This window comes from Aulostomus chinensis, chromosome 1 (genome assembly GCF_037954235.1).
Source record: "Aulostomus chinensis isolate RoL2024-O1b breed Wild chromosome 1, RoL_Achi_v1.0, whole genome shotgun sequence".
Taxonomy (NCBI): Eukaryota; Metazoa; Chordata; class Actinopteri; order Syngnathiformes; family Aulostomidae; genus Aulostomus; species Aulostomus chinensis.
This window is the reverse complement of record NC_141320.1, coordinates 52203830-52217823: the sequence shown is the minus strand read 5'-3', so window position 1 is coordinate 52217823 and position 13994 is coordinate 52203830. Positions and strand designations below refer to the sequence as shown.

General features: G+C 46.1%; 3 non-coding genes across 3 annotated transcripts; 1 reads left to right on the top strand and 2 right to left on the bottom strand.

The window, feature by feature from the left end:
- Positions 1-5516: 5516 nt before the first annotated feature.
- On the bottom strand, positions 5517-5589 carry trnar-acg (transfer RNA arginine (anticodon ACG)). The gene has a single exon. It is a non-coding gene; the product is annotated as a tRNA-Arg (tRNA).
- A 2189-nt stretch (positions 5590-7778) lies between these two features.
- Positions 7779-7852, bottom strand: trnan-guu (transfer RNA asparagine (anticodon GUU)). The gene has a single exon. It is a non-coding gene; the product is annotated as a tRNA-Asn (tRNA).
- Positions 7853-13491: 5639 nt separating this feature from the next.
- On the top strand, positions 13492-13563 carry trnaq-uug (transfer RNA glutamine (anticodon UUG)). The gene has a single exon. It is a non-coding gene; the product is annotated as a tRNA-Gln (tRNA).
- The last annotated feature ends 431 nt before the right edge of the window (positions 13564-13994 follow it).

Sequence of the window (13994 nt, the reverse complement as noted above, 5' to 3'; positions counted from 1 at the left end):
ATCCTGGCAGTGACGACAGGGAGGATCAGGGTGACCTCCTCACCACCACCTTTGAACCTTCAAGTGAACTTTAAAAAGCTTTAGAGTGGAGAAGGATTTTAAAACATTTTATTGTTTTTTCCTTTCATTCTCATTTGTGCGATTGTCTGATTTATTAGAAATAAACACTGTCTGCTGGGTTTACATCGACTGTGATTCTCTTTTTGCATGCAAGTTGAAAGTTCTGCCAATAAAAACCACAAGTATTTGAAGACCAAAGGAAGAACCCCCAAAGTCAGGACCCTGAGATCAAAGTGAGAGCTCTGATCTCAGAGGTCTGGGATGTTTCCCATCCCATGGCCCTTCAAATAAGAGCCCTGTGTCTCTGTCTCAAAGTTTTCAACCGTATTTGTTTGTTAAATTAAAACCAGACGACCACTGTGGTCCTTTTTACACGGTAAGTAAAGCACAGATGCCCTGGTGGACCTGTTGGCACCCTGGACTTTGAATCCAGTGACCTGAGTCCAAGTCTCCGTTCCAGCAGGTTTCCTGCAGCCTTCAGCAGAGCTGCCATGTTTCTCTGTAGAGAACTAAGTGATGCTCTCAGCAGGTTGAGGGCACCACCAACAAGTGAGGGATGAACCTCTGACTTCCTTCTTGTCAAACAGGAAACTCCTAATACCTCATTTGAGTAAAGTACCTCATATTCCTGACATCCAAGTAGTAGTGAAGTGGAGGAAGAAGGGAGGAGATCTCCAACAGGATCCTTCTTTCCTCTGTCCTCCTTGATCTCATGGATCACCACAGTCAAGGGGAGACCCAAGCTCCTGGATGGATCTGGCACTCAGGAACTGCTGAGTTTTCCAGTGGACTTTGTTCCATCCATGGTTCAGGAGCAGGACTCCTCCTGGTTAACCTGGTATCTTTCCACCCAACTGTGGGTTCTTGGAGAATTTTTCATGTCATGTCAAGAAATCAGGCTGGTGGGTTTTTCAATGAGAGAAATTCTGGTAACTTAATTAAGTGGCATGTTTGTTGAAGCAGTAATTAACTGATAAATTAAGGAAGGCCTGGCCAGTCTTTGCTCCCAGGTCATACGATGGAGTTAGAAAGTCCTGAATAAATCTGGAGTTCCATGATTTCCTTGTGGTTCTTGTTCCTTTTGACAATGTAGTCTGGAACAAGAGCAAGATGAACCTCCAAATAGCAACAGGTTGATTGCAGGTGATGTCAAGTGGTATTTTGAGGAACCTCCTCCTTGTGTTTGGTTCCATGGTGGAATGGTGAGCCCTCTGGACTCTGGATCCAGTGATCCCAGTTCAAGTCTTGGTGGGACCTTCCTGTCTGGAAGGTGTCCCATGTAACAAACTGATCAAGAGATGCAATGTGGTTCTAATGTTCTGGTTCATTTCTTGTCCTTTAGAAAAATGAAATTCATTTCTTACTGCCATGAACTCAGACTGTGTGTTTAATGTTAACAATAAATGCAACAACTAAGGAGCCAGTAGCTCCTGTGGAAAAAATTCTACTTTGTCAGTGAATTAATTCAGTCTGCAACTGTCAGTTTCTGTCAGGATGGCCGAGCGGTCTAAGGCGCTGCATTCAGGTCGCAGTCTCTCCTGGAGGCGTGGGTTCAAATCCCACTTCTGACAAAGGACATATTCTCCTCATTCCTATGCATCCACAATGGTACATTCCAAACCCAGTTGAAGCTGCTCTCCACTGATGGGAGTGAGTGGTTGAACTGGCAGCAGAGGAGGCAAAGGAGCTTCCCTGTGACGTCCCAACATTGCCTGGTTTCCTCCAACATGGAGCAGCCACCAAACTCGAACTTCAATGTTGGATCAAAGTCTACTGAAGAAATGTGTTTTCTTTCAATTCACATTTTGTCCATTAACTTCATAATCAGAGTCTCCATCTCATCACATGACTAAAGTCTGGGTTCTGGATTGGTGGTAAACATCCTTCCATGCCCCTCACTAGTTTGCACACAGAAAAGCATATTTTACTGGTTTCAGATCTCTTAGCTTGTTCTCTCTCTTAAAGCAGCTGAGGCAGCTTTCATTGTGTGATTCATTTTAAAATATAAAGATGGAACAGAGCCATTGGAATCAGATGTCAGGACATTTGAAGGAATGTCAATCTCCTGTTGAAATGTTGCAGTGTGCAGCTGAGGCTCTCTGGCAGTGGCACCAGGAGCCCCAATGGCAGAACCTGGACCCTCCTGGAGGAGAACCACAGGTGAGGGCCTTCTTGGCTCCAGATTGATGGAAATCAAGTGTCTGAGGCTGTTAGCAGCCATGAAGTTGATCTGGTTGGCACTGGTATTTGTTCTTGCTGCAGCTCAGGAGTGATTCAGGAGAAGAGTTTCAGAACAGCCCAGGTTGGGGACTGGAATTCTAAAATTTCCCCTGGAACCAAACAACCTTGGAGGGTAAAAGCTCCAATCCTAGCCACTCAGATGCAGCAGCAGAAGAAGCTGTCATCCACCCTGACAGTCAGAGCATCAAGTCAAGAAAACATCACCATCTTGTAGTTCCAAACCTCCACCTGTCAGATTCAGCTACTTCTTATTGTGGGACTTTAAACTTGAACACAATGGAATTTGGACAAGGAGTTTTCCTTCCAGTCCAAACATCATCGTCCAGCCTCCAACCAGAGGTCCATCAGTTATCATGGAGCCACAGGTGGAGTCTGGATTCTTTTCTAGAATGAGACGGCAATGACAGTCCTGCCAAGTGACATCACTGACATGAATGGATGACTTCAGTCACGTGACTGGATGACTTCAGTCACGTGACTGGATGACTTCAGTCACGTGACTGGATGACTTCAGTCACGTGACTGGATGACAGTGTAGATGCCAATGTAGAGGTTGGGGAAATAGTCTCTGAGAATCCAGCTTGAAGCCACAGCCTCCTTGTTTTCCAAAAACCCAAACAGCAACCATCAGTCTCCCTCCAATCCTGTACTTGGGTAAACAACAAAAACAGAGTAAAAGTCTCTGGCAACATATTTGTTTCCTGTAGGGTTTCTTCATGTATGTGTGGTGTACCTGCTCTCCCAGAGGACTGCCATCTTTGTTCTGTGGGCTGACATGTTTTAGTGTCAGCACAGGTCATAGCGCTGAGACTGAACTCTCATTCTCCTCCAACTATTATTTCCACCTCACACTCCTGCAGATATTCAAGTGAACAGGGAACACAAATTTATGCTCAGCTTCTCCTGTGTATTCATCCACAGTCACTAAACAACAACCAAACCAAACAAAAGGGGTTTGCTAGCGTGGCGATCAGCTGTAGTTCACCATCTTATCCAGGTCACATGACTCAAGAGTAGCGTGGCCATCTGGCAACCAAAGGGTGGCTGGTTTGATCCTCACTTTCTCCAGTGACCATGTCAAAGTGTCCTTGAGTGAGATACTGAACCCCTAAATACTTCTGATGAGTAGGTTGGCTCCTTGCATGGCAGCCTTCAGCATCAGTGTGTGAGTGTGTGTGAATGAGAGGACATTGTTCAGCTCCTTGAGTGCTGCTGAGGTAGAAAGGCTCTGTACAAATAGTCCTTTTACCATTTCTTTCCTGCTTCTAGCGGCGCTGTCGTCACTTCCTGTGACCGTGGAGGGAAGGGGTCCCCCTTCAGAATAAGTTTGATATCATTGTTACTTCCTCTTCAACATGCCTTTAGCAGACCAACTCAGAGAGTAGCACAGTGAGGTAGTGTGGCCGAGCGGTCTAAGGCGCTGGATTAAGGTTCCAGTCTCTGAGGAGGCGTGGGTTCAAATCCCACCCCTGCCATCATGTCTCAGGTCACTGGAGAGATGTGGCAGGTCTCTAACTACCTCTTCTCTGTCTTCCACTGATATCTTCAAACCTGTGACCAAAAGAAGAACCCTCCTCTGAGTCCACAGACCTGAGCATCGCTGCTCTGACTACCAGGTTACCTCCTGGTGACCAGGGTGAAGTCAATGGGGAGGTGGTCAGTTGTTTTATGACAGAGGCTTCATTGTGAATTAAATAATTTTAATTCTTTACTTGTAGTTTCATGCTGTTTCGATTGAAAAAGGCGAGTTCCTGGAGAAGATCTTCTAGGGGTCCAGCTTAAAGCGGTGCCCCAGCTGGCACCAGGTGCTGACCCAGGTCCTGCATGGGAGATACTGTCAGTTCTGTTCTGCCCTGCTCACAACCACAGGCTGGTGTTGAGGCCTGCAGCAACCAGGGCCCCAGTCACCAAGAGTATAAAGGCTGGTCATTGTGGCAGTGGGAGGAGTCAAAATGAAGACCGACCAATGTGAGCAGGACGTTCCTGGAGAAGTCAGAAGAACTTGACCATGTTTCCTACAGTACGCAGGAGGCCTGGTAGTTGTTGAAGGAAGCTCCAAAAGCAAAGAGCAGACAGCAGGACATCAAAAGAAAAGATCCAGACACTAAAACTACCAGTAGAAACAAGAAGAAATACTAAAAGCTTTGGAAAGATACTACAAGGTTGGATATACATTATTATATACACTACTATTCTCATTGACTCCTAAAGAGGGACAGGAAACATTAGAATGTGGATCAGATCAGCTGATTTCAGTGTTGAGTCCATCCCTCCATCCACTTTCTATTCTTGTCCTTTCAGGGTCACGGGGGGGGGGGGGGGGGCGATCGCAGGTGACATTGGACAAGAGGCAGGGTTCACCCTGGACAGGTCAGAATTCCTGATGATGTCATCAGGGCTTTGACAGTAGCTAGAATTCTGTCTTTGATCTCAGGAGGACATGAAAGAAACACAACTGAGGAAAGAAGAGGAGAACATTCAGCTTCATTAGAAACACTTGAACAGTTGAACAGTAGAATTTGTTTGAAACAGTTTACAACACTGAGTGACAGGATTGAAGAGGGAAGGTTTTCTACTTTAAAATTAATTTGTAACTTTAAACTGGAGATGAACATTTTTAGTGGTTCATATTCTAACATACAGAGGAAGTCATGTCATTCCCTTTTTTAAAAAAGAAAAACATGTGAAGCTCCTCCCCCCAGCTCCAGATGGACAGACAGACATGAGAGTGGCCAGGAAGCAAAGAAGTGTTGTGCTCCTCTCCAGTGCTCTGGTGTTGTTGTGTTCTTCTCAGCTCCATCATGAAGACCTGCTGGCACTGGGCGCTGGTGGAAGTTTGCAGGTCTCACTGGAAAGTCCTGAGGCTCCTCCCACTCTGAAGCAGGCAGTTGCTCCCAGCCAGCCCACACTTTCACTCTCTGGTGTAGGAGTGAAGAACAAAATCAGAATCAAGAACCATCACTCTTTCATTGGGGCTCCTTTCTCCTTGTTCTGATCCAGAAACTCAACAGCTTCTATCATTGATTTGACAGGAAATGTTGATGACACACTGGGATTTTTGTTCTCCTGCTGTCACTGTCAAGTGCAGCTTAACATGAGAGGTAGCAGGATCATTCATGTGTTCATGTTTCCAGCAGACAAGGAGGGAACCTGGGAGGACTTCAGTGACTCTGATCAGTGGTTCTCACTTCATCTTCTCAGTATAAAGTTTAAAGCGAGCTGGCCAGGAGTTGAACCTAGAATCTTCTGATCCGTAGTCAGACGCGTTATCCATTGCACCACCAGCCCTGTGAAGAAGCTCCTGTGTTCATGTGTACTTGCTGTTACAGAAAAGCCCAACAAGGTGGTGGCATTTTCAGGGGACACAATGGTGCAGTGGTCAGCACTGTGGCCTCCCAGCAAGAAGGTTCAGCTCTCCTCCTATTTGGTTGCTAGGAACCTGAATCAGTCCTCAGTGGAGCCGTGCTGCTGAGGCTGAGTGAGGCTGAGTGAGGGACTGAGCAGGAGCCAGCAGGTCCAAGCAGGTTCAAGCAGGTTCAGGCAAACTCCCCTCAGTCCACCAACATCAAAGCAGAGGAACAGAGTTCATCTAACAAAATGATTCATATCATCTCCTCTTGGAATGTTCTGGAACTACAAGTACACTTAAAATGGCTGACTTATGACAACAGAAGGAACTTTGAAGTAGATTTGATTTATTTAAGTCAGTCACAGTCATTTTTTCAAGAATTTAGTTCAGGTAACTTGATTGTTTTACTAAGATGAGCTTTAATGTTATACCATTGAAAAAAGACCTTCATGTATTTATGATGACATCACCAATAGGAGCCTTCAGTCTGTCAGGGGGTAGAGTTCAGTCACCACCAATGACATCAGAGTCAGAGTTAGAGATCAAAGACAGACATTAAAGTCTCACGTTAAAGTCTCTCTTATTAAAAAAATTAAAGTGTTATATCTTTGAAAATATACTGCAATACATGAAATATTATATTTACATGAATGGTAACCTCGTTCTTATATTCTTTAATATACTGCAATAGTAATGGACCCTCTATGACCCTGTAGTGATGAATCTATCAAGGAGTACAAATGATTATAATCTGAATTTTGAAGTAAATTTTGAGATCAGTTTGATCCTCTCTCTCTCTCTCCCTCTCTCTCTCTCCCTCTATCTCTCTCCCTCCCTCCCACCCTCTCTCTCTCTCCCTCCCTCTATCTCTCTCTCTCCCTCTCTCTCTCCCTCCCTCTCCCTCTCTCTGTCTCTCTCTCCCTCCCTCTATCTCTCTGTCTCTCTCTCTCCCTCTCTCTCTCTCTCTCTCTCTCTCTCTCAGGAGCTTTTAAATGAATATTTTAATAAAACAGAACAGGAGACTGAAGAGTGATCACTCAAACCCACAGGCTGAATGGGACATCTTTTAAAAATATTGAACCACTGAGTAAAACCATAGAAGCGCTCCTGTCTAGTTGGTGCTAACAAGTTAGCTGTTGAGTGAGTCCAGCTGTGCTGTCTAGGAATCCTGGTCAAAAGCCTCCACACATCAAACAGCTGGTGTGTTGGTGGATCTGTGGATCCTGCTGGAAGAAGCAGGGTGGAGCTCTGAATGGTTCCTGTCTCAAAGAGCTTCTCTGTGCAGCTCCCATCAGCTCCTAAAAACAGGAAACCAGCAGATTCACTGTTGAACGGTGGCATTAAAATGTCTCAAAAGCTGTCCTGTCCACCATTTGTTGGTGCAAAGACATTTAAAAACACCAGTTGAACATTTTCCAAAGTTGCTCTCACCTTCTTTCAAACACCTGGAAGGATTTCCTCCAAATCAAAAGAAACTGGTAAAAAAACAACAACAAAAACTCCTGGAGAATCAAACTCCAGCCTCTGCTCCAACTGGACTTGGGACTTCAAATGACCCCCATTAAAAGCCTGCCTGCATCCCCATTCACTGACTGTTGTGCTGTGGGTCTCCTGGACAAACATGGCAGGATCCTCTTGATCTCCAGGAGTTTAAAAGAGCAGCTCTTTTAAAATGGGTTCTGGCTCCATTCAGGTTGAGAGAGCTGAGACTAAAATCACACATGAATGAAAGAGGGAACCCTAGAAAACAAGTCAGCGTGAAAGAGGAGCAGATTTTAAAACTCCTCATCATTTCCACCTCCAGGAGTGAAGCCTCCCAGGACCCAAGAGGCTCCAGCTGGCAGAGCTCTCACTGGTTTCTCCACCACCTCGCTAACCTGAGCTGTAGCATCTGAGAACCAAACAGTGACCCCCTTCACTCCGGAGCCGACTCCACAAACTCTGAGCCCCCACTTTACCCACAGCCAGCAGGCCTCCTCAACACTGCATGACACACGACGACTAAATTTAACACTGAAGTGTCTCATCCAGAGATCTATCACATGTGTCTGCTGTGGAGGGTCAATCTGTCCGTCCACATTCAGATCATTAACACAGCGACTCCTAAGCACCAGTAGAGCCTATTCATCGTCCCTGGGTGGGCTCGAACCACCAGCCTCTCGGTTAACAGCCGAGCGCGCTGACCGATTGCGCCACAGAGACTCTGAGGCACCTGCTTTTCATGAAGAGTTTTCAGGCTAAATTCAGTGTGTGAGGTCCACACTGCACATTTGAGGGACCATGAAGGACAGAGGAGAGTCTGACTGTCATGGTGAAAGCCTTCAGCACTAGAACTGAAACAGCCCCATCATCTTAACCCCCCCAGACCAAACAGGCTTCATCAGAAACAGACCCCCCTCCTAGAACATCCAGAGATCATCAGTCTGATTAATAGAACATGGCAAACAAACAAGAACATGTTATTGTTTGATCAGATGCTGAAACAATGTTTCTATGTTTGTCTGTTCTGGTCTGAATGAAAGAGGAGGTTTTCTTGGTCATGTGACGTGGATGAGAGTTCAACTAGAACTTCCTGATTCAACAGGGTTTGAGTTTGTTGGGATTTTGTCAAAGCCACCAACCAAACCTCTGAGTGGTGCAGATGTCTGCTGCCTCCTCAGAGCAGACTGGAGCTCAGCCTCACTCACCTGTGGGAGCCCCAGCAGAGCCACCGTGTGATGGAGTTTCAGTTTAGGATCCAAGGTCCTGGATTGAGTTGGTGTTTTGTGTGTTTTTAGGCCTCCTGGCACAGATGAATGAATGAACCATTGTTCCAGAGGGAGCTGGTGTCAGGTCAGTCCCTGTTTCTACAAGACCTCCTGCTGCAGAGCCAAACTGGGAAACATTTGAAACTCAAAATCCTGTTCTTGTCACAATCCTGCTCTCCTAAATCAAGCACTGTTCAGTCAATGGTAGAGCAGAGAGGTGCAGAGGAAGAGAGCTGGGACCAGAACCAGAGGTTGATGGATCAAAACCATCCTCTGCTAGAAGAAGAAAAATAAAATGAACCTGCATCTTTAGAAATGTGTGTCTGTTAAAAAGAGGTTTGTAAGGATTTTGTCTTCCTCCAGAAACACAAATCATTGCGAGAGTTAACAACAGTCTACTTTCTGACTGAAGCAAAAGTTTACTTCAAAAGTTTTTTCTGATTCAACATAGCAGATAAATTTCCATTTCTATACTGATTATTTGTTAAGGTTCGTGGGGGGTGGAGCCTATCACAGCTGACATTGGTCGAGGGGCGGGGTTCACCCTGGACAGGTGATCAGTCCATCACAGGACCAACACATAGAGACAGACAACCATTCACTCTCACAGTCACGCCTACAGTCAATTTAGAGTATCAATCAGCCTCGTCCCCTCTTGATGTCTTTGGACTGTGGGAGGAAGCTGGAGTACCAGAGAGAACCCACACAGGAACAGGAGAACATGGAGACTCACACAGAAAGATCCTGTGATGGAGCCAGGACTGGAACCCTGGGACCTTCTTGCTGTGAGGAGACAGTGCTGACCACTGCACCACCGTGCTGGATTTTCTGTAACATCAAGTACATCTGAACTGGCACTTGACAGTGACAGCAGGAGAACAAAAATCCCAGTGTGTCATCAACATTTCCTGTCAAATCAATGATAGAAGCTGTTGAATTTCTGGATCAGAACAAGGAGAAAGGAGCCCCAATGAAAGAGAGATGGTTCTTGATTCTGATTTTGTTCTTCACTCCTACACCAGAGAGTGAAAGTGAGGGCTGGCTGGGAGCAACTGCCTGCTTCAGAGTGGGAGGAGCCTCAGGACTTTCCAGTGAGAGCTGCAAACTTCCACCAGCGCCCAGTGCCAGCAGGTCTTCATGATGGAGCTGAGAAGAACACAACAACACCAGAGCACTGGAGAATTACTGTGTTCTCTTTTGGTGTCCCAGTGTTAATTTGAGGATCTAAACCTGATATTTAGAAAATCAGACAGCACAAAAAAAGAAAATGCCACCACATCATTGAAATTTTCTGTTATACAAATGAACGTGTTGACTCTTTTTGTATGAGCCCTGCCACTGAGGTCACCAACATGAGCTGGAGTTGGGAATCTTGAACTGAACCTGGTATCACAGCGACCCCTGCTGCTGCAAAATGGAACAGCAACACTGAACCAAGTACAGGATTGGAGGGAGACTGATGGTCGCTGTTTGGGTTTTTGAAGAACAAGGAGGGTGTGGGTTCAAGCTGGATTCTCAGAGACTATTTCCTCTGCTACTCTTACGTCCACTTCTGTCAACGTGCAGACATCTTTCTCGTTTCTGCGTACTTCAGGTGACAGCAGAGCTGCTGAGATGGCTGGTTGCTGCTGGAGGAAACGGTCCAGCATCTCCAGTGAGCTATTCCAACGTGTCACCACGTCAATCACCATCTTGTGCTCAGGAAGCTCCAGCACCCTTTGCTTCTCACTGAGGATGCGGCTCGCCGTAGAGCTACGATGAAAAAATGCAGCGATGCGTCTGACTCTGCCGAGCAAGCGTGCAGCTGTAAGGACTTAAATTAAGAAGGTGTGCAAAGCAACCAATGTGCAACAAGCCCGTCATCTCCGCAGCGCGGACAATATTTGCTGCTGAGATTTCTCGCTGTGTGGCTGGTTTCCACGGCTCTGGTTTGAAGAACATGGCATGCGAGGATCCAGTCGCTAATGTAGTGAGCTGTAATGGTCAGATATGAATGATGATGTCATCAGGGCTTTGACAGTAGCTAGAATTCTGTCTTTGATCTCAGGAGGACATGAAAGAAAGACAATTGAGGAAAGTAGAAGAGAGCATGGCAGCATGATGGTGCAGTGGTGAGCACTGTGGCCTCACAGCAAGAAGGTTCTGGGTTTGAGTCCAGGCTCAGGTGCAGAATCTTTCTGTGGAGAGCCTGCATGTTCTCCCCATGAATGCGTGGGTTCTCTCCGGGTACTCCGGTTCCTTCCCACCGTCCAAAGACGTGTAATTTGGGACGAGGCTGATTAGACTCTCTAAATTGACCGTAGGTATGAATGGTTGTTTGTCTCTGTATGTTGGCCCTGTGATGGACTGGTGACCTGTCCAGGGTGAACCCTACCTCTGGCCCGTAGATGCTGGGAAAGGCTCCAGACCCCTCGACCATCAATGTGGGTCTTTTGTTAATTGCATGCCACATGAAATTATTGTTGGTCAGTTTTCTAGCGACTGTCTCACAGTGGCAAGACAAGAACAAAAAATGAACAAAAATGACTGTCACTGACTTAAATAAATCAAATCTACTTCAAAGTTCCTTCTGTTGTCATAAGTCAGCCATTTTAAGTGTACTTGTAGTTCCAGAACATTCCAAGAGGAGATGATATGAATCCATTTTGTTGGATGAACTCTGTTCCTCTGCTTTGATGTTGGTGAACTGAGGGGAGTTTGCCTGAACCTGCTTGGACCTGCTGGCTCCTGCTCAGTCCCTCACTCAGCCTCACTCAGCCTCAGCAGCACCGCTCCACTGAGGCCTGATTCAGGTTCCTAGCAACCAAATAGGAGGAGAGCTGAACCTTCTTGCTGTGAGGCCACAGTGCTGACCACTGCACCATTGTGTCCCCTGAAAATGACACCATGTTGTTGGGATTTTCTGTAACAGCAAGACCACATGAACACAGCAGCTTCTTCACAGGGCTGGTGGCGCAATGGATAACGAGTCTGACTACGGATCAGAAGATTCTAGGTTCAACTCCTGGCCAGCTCGCTTTAAACTTTATACTGAGAAGATGAAGTGAGAACCACTGATCAAAGTCACTGAAGTCCTCCCAGGTTTCCTCCGTGTCTGCTGGAAACATGAACACATGAATGATCCTGCTACCTCTCATGTTAAGCTGCACTTGACAGTGACAGCAGGAGAACAAAAATCCCAGTGTGTCATCAACATTTCCTGTCAATCAATGATAGAAGCTGTTGAATTTCTGGATCAGAACAAGGAGAAAGGAGCCCCAATGAAAGAGTGATGGTTCTTGATTCTGATTTTGTTCTTCACTCCTACACCAGAGAGTGAAAGTGTGGGCTGGCTGGGAGCAACTGCCTGCTTCAGAGTGGGAGGAGCCTCAGGACTTTCCAGTGAGAGCTGCAAACTTCCACCAGCGCCCAGTGCCAGCAGGTCTACATGATGGAGCTGAGAAGAACACAACAACACCAGAGCACTGGAGAGGAGCACAACACTTCTTTGCTTCCTGGCCTCTCTCATGTCTGTCTGTCCATCTGGAGCTGGGGGGAGGAGCTTCACATGTTTTTTCTTTTTTTAAAAAGGGAATGACATGACTTCCTCTGTATGTTAGAATATGAACGACTAAAAATGTTCATCCACAGTTTAAAGTTAGAATTAAATTTAAAGGAGAAAACTCTTCCCTCTTCAATCCTGTCACTCAGTGTTGTAAACTGTTTCAAACAAATTCTACTGTTCAACAGTTCAAGTGTTTCCAATGAAGCTGAATGTTCTCCTCTTCTTTCCTCAGTTGTGTTTCTTTCATGTCCTCCTGACATCAAAGACAGAATTCTAGGTACAAATAAAGACACCATCAAAGCCCTGATGACATCATCATCAATTCTGACTTTGATCTGTGTCTGTCCAGCTTGTCCTGAGTGGATCCAACAGTTTCCCATGGGTGACTCTGTCATGGTCTCTCTCCTGCTGTCTCCAACTCTCAGAGTGCTACTACTGGTTTCTCTCCATCGTCCCTGTTGCTAGGCAGAGCACTGGTGAGGACTGAGGCCAGTGATGTCATCACCTCCAGCTGAGACCTGCCAGGTGGTCCTGCTTCATTCAACTCTGCTGCCTCTGCCACTGCCCTGACTGGTGAGGCTGACAGCAGGTTCTCTCTCATCTAAACTCTCTGTTTACAATGGAGGCTGAAATCCTTGTGATTGGTGGTTCAATCATCAGGTCTGTTGAACTCCCAGGTGCCATCACCTGCTGTCTTCCTGGTGCCAAAGTTGTGGACATTATTGAACGTCTCCAGGACTCATCGATCTCCCCCCCCTCAGCTCACATCCTGATTATACAGGTGTGTGTGAATGACATCACGAAGAGGCAGCCAATCATACTTCATGACCAGCTTGAGTCTCTTGCTAGTTCAAATCAGAGTCTGGGTAAATTCTGTGTTTTTTCTGGCTCCATCTCTGCTCCTTCCAGAAGCAGGGAGCATTTCAGCCTCTTTCCAGTCTGCATGAATGCTGAAAGGCTTCTGTACTGTTTGGCTTTGCTGTTCCCTGCAGCTTGGACATCAGATTAGAACGAACCACACTCACTAACTCACCTGTTCTTAACCACTGAGAGCTGATTGGGTTAAACATGGAAAAATACTGACTCACTATGAGGATGTTCTCCTGCCCTGTGTGGGTGGAGCCAAGAGAGTAAAAAGACTGAGACCCAGAAATCAGGGCTTCTTCTCCTCCAGCTTAAGGTGGTTAGACTGAAGTCTCAGCTCTGACTCTGGATCTGTTCTCTGTGTGCCAACATAAATGTGATTGGACCAGAGAAGTTGATGAGGATTTTGTTAACCTGAACCATGATAGAAAATTGTTTTAGTTTATTTGACAGCTGATTGAAGACGTGGGTCAAAACTGACCGTTACCATAGAGATGGGAACATGAAGCTGACACAAGAGGAAGGTTCCAGCTCTGAAAAAGGAGTCTGCAACCATTAACAGGAATGAGCGGAAGACAATGGATGAATGGATGGATGTTTGTGAAAATTAAAACCAGACAACCACTGTAGTCCCTCCTACATGATAAGCGCCATAATTTTTCTCACTCATGTCTTTTTTTTAGACTGGTTCCATGGTGTAATGGTTAGCACTCTGGACTTTGAATCCAGTGATCCGAGTTCAAATCTCGGTGGAGCCTCCAGCAGGTCTCTGACGGACTTTGAAAGAGGAATTGGATTTTTCTATGGCCAACTCCTGCTACTTGGCTGTGGCTGGTTGGGAGGAGGCTCAGGCCCTAACAACGCTGCCACCACCTTCAATTAAGACCTCAGTTTTGTCCTGGTTGAGCTGGAGAAAGTTCTCTGTCACCATGACAGGTAAATGGACATCAACTGGTCCTGAGTCATCAGGAGACACGGCGATGTGAAAAGGAAAGAATCGCTGCAAGCTTGACAAATAACTGGCACAAACCAGGTTCAAGCCTGGACTTTGGACACTGGTATCTCCCATCAACTCCTAATCTAGCATCTCTGCTGAGGGTCCAACTATTTTACAGAACATTTGAGCATCACAACACTTAGCAGGACCTTCAAGTTGGATTCTCAGAGACTATTTCCCCAACCACTACAT